General features: G+C 34.9%; 1 non-coding gene across 1 annotated transcript; it reads right to left on the bottom strand.

The window, feature by feature from the left end:
* Positions 1 to 1,601: 1,601 nt before the first annotated feature.
* Positions 1,602 to 1,705, bottom strand: LOC127744442 (small nucleolar RNA R71). Its single transcript, XR_008005431.1, has one exon. It is a non-coding gene; the product is annotated as a small nucleolar RNA R71 (small nucleolar RNA).
* Positions 1,706 to 2,894: the final 1,189 nt, after the last annotated feature.

Below are 2,894 nucleotides of genomic sequence, written 5' to 3'. Positions count from 1 at the left end.
TTTTTCAAAATCATGTTCTTGATGTTCATCATGATCTTCAAAGTGTTCTTGGTGTTCATCTTGACATTCATAGTGTTCTTGCATGCATTATGTGTTTGATCCAAAATTTTCATATTTTGGGTCATTTTTTATGTTTTCCTCTCTCATCTTTAAAATTTCAAAAATAAAAAAAAATATCTTTTTCTTATTTCCCTCCAAAATTTCGAAATTTTGGGTTGACTTGGTCAAAAATTTTTAAAATTAGTTGTTTCTCACAAGTCAAGTCAAATTTTCAAATTTAAAAAAATCTTATATTTTCAAAATCTTTTTCAAAAATTATATCTTTTTCATTTTTTTCTATTTTTTCAAAAATTTCAAAAATCTTTTTCAAAATATTTTCAAAACCTCTTTCTTATCTTTACATCTAATTTTCGAAAATTAGCTAACAATTAATGTGATTGGTTAAAAAATTTGAAGTTTGTTACTTTCTTGTTAAGAAAGGTTCAATCTTTAAGTTCTAGAATCTTATCTTGTAGTTTCTTGTTAGTTAAGTCATTGTAAAAAATTAGATCTTTTTATCTTTTATCTTATCTTTTTCAAAAATTTTATCTTTTTCAAAATTTGATTTCAAAATATCTTATCTAACCTCTTATCTTCTTATCTTTTCAAAATTTGATTTTAATATCTTTTTCAATCAACTAACTAACTTTTTGTTTATTCCTATCTTTTTCAAAACCAACTAACTACCTATCCCTCTCTAATTTTCGAAAATACTTCTCTCTTTTTCAAAAATTCTTTTTTGTTTTAAATTTTAATTTTAATCTTATCTTATCTCTAATTTTCGAAAATTACTAACCCCTTTTTTTAAATTATTTTCGAAATTCTCCATCTCTTTTCTTGTTCTATTTAATTATTTATTTACTAACACCTCTCTTCACCTCTCTTCATCTAAAGATCCGAACCCAATCTATCCCTTGAGTTTGGATTCTTCTTCACTCTTCTCCCCTTTCTTCTTCTACTAACATAAAGGAATCTCTATACTGTGACATAGAGGATTCCTCTTCTTTTCTTATTTTCTTCTCTTCCATATGAGCAGGAACAAGGAAAAAGGCACTCTTGTTGAAATTGATCCAGAACCTAAAAGGACTCTGAAGAGAAAATTAAGAGAAGCTAAATTACAACAATCTAAAGGTAACCTTTCAGAAATATTAGAACAAGAGAAGGAGATGTCAGCCGAAAATAATAATAATGCAAGGAGAATACTTGGTGACTTCACAAAGCCAACGTCCAAGTTTGATGGAAGAAGCATCTCCATTCCTGCCATTGGAGCCAACAACTTTGAGCTGAAACCTCAGCTAGTTGCCTTATTGCAACAAAACTGCAAGTTTTATGGACTTCCATCTGAAGATCCTTATCAGTTTTTAACTGAGTTCTTGCAGATCTGTGAGACTGTAAAGACGAATGGAGTTGATCCTGAAGTCTACAGACTCATGCTTTTTCCTTTTGCTGTAAGAGATAGAGCTAGAATATGGTTGGATTCACAACCCAAGGATAGCATGGACTCCTGGGATAAGCTGGTCACTGCCTTCTTGGATAAATTCTTTCCTCCTCAAAAGCTGAGCAAGCTGAAAGTGGATATTCAAACCTTCAAACAAAAAGATGGTGAATCCCTCTATGAAGCTTGGGAAAGATACAAGCAGCTGACCAAAAGATGTCCATCTGACATGTTTTCAGAATGGACCATATTAGATATATTCCATTATGGCCTATCTGAATTTTCGAAAATGTCATTGGACCATTCTGCAGGTGGATCAATTCACCTAAAGAAAACGCCTGAAGAGGCTCAAGAACTCATTGACATGGTTGCAAACAACCAATTCATGTACACATCTGAAAGAAATGCTGTGAACAATGGGACAAATCAGAAGAAAGGAGTTCTTGAGATTGACACTCTGAATGCCATATTGGCTCAGAACAAAGTGTTGACTCAACAGGTCAACATGATCTCTCAAAATCTGAATGGATGGCAACATGCATCCAACAGTACTAAAGAGGCAGCTTCTGAAGAAGCTTATGATCCTGAGAACCCTGCCATGGCTGAGGTTAATTACATGGGTGAACCCTATGGAAACACCTATAACTCATCATAGAGAAATCATCTAAATTTCTCATGGAAGGATCAACAAAAGCCTCAACAAGGCTTTAACAATGGTGGACACAATAGGCTGAGCAATAGCAAGCCTTTCCCATCATCTTCTCAGCAACAGACAGAGAATTCTGAACAAAACACTTCTAATTTAGCCAATTTAGTCTCTGATCTGTCAAAGGCCACTTTCAGTTTCATGAGTGAAACAAGATCCTCCATTAGAAATCTGGAGGCACAAGTGGGCTAGCTGAGTAAAAAAATCATTGAAACTCCTCCCAGTATTCTCCCAAGCAATACAGAAGAAAATCCAAAAGGAGAGTACAAGGTCATTGATGTAATCAATATGGCCGAATGCACAAGGGAGGAGGAGGACGAGAATCCTAGTGAGAAAGACCTCCTGGGACGTCCCTCAAGCAAGAAGGAGTTTCCTATTAAGGATCCACAGGAATCTGAGGCTCATACAGAGACCATAGAGATTCCATTAAATCTCCTTCTGGCATTCATGAGCTCTGAAGACTATTCTTCCTCTGAAGAGGATGAAGATGTGACTGGAGAGCAAGTTGCTCAATATTTAGGAGCTATCATGAAACTGAATGCCAAGCTGTTTGGTAATGAGACTTGGGAAAGTGAACCTCCCTTGCTCATTAGTGAACTAGATACCTGGATTCAGCAAACTCTACCTCAAAAGAAACAAGATCCTGGCAAGTTCTTAATACCTTGTACCATAGGCACCATGACCTTTGCAAAAGCTCTGTGTGATCTGGGGTCA

This window comes from Arachis duranensis, unplaced genomic scaffold (assembly GCF_000817695.3).
Source record: "Arachis duranensis cultivar V14167 unplaced genomic scaffold, aradu.V14167.gnm2.J7QH unplaced_Scaffold_354584, whole genome shotgun sequence".
Lineage (NCBI taxonomy): Eukaryota > Viridiplantae > Streptophyta > Magnoliopsida > Fabales > Fabaceae > Arachis > Arachis duranensis.
The sequence above is the reverse complement of the archived record's forward strand: the minus strand, read 5'-3'. Positions and strand labels throughout refer to the sequence as shown.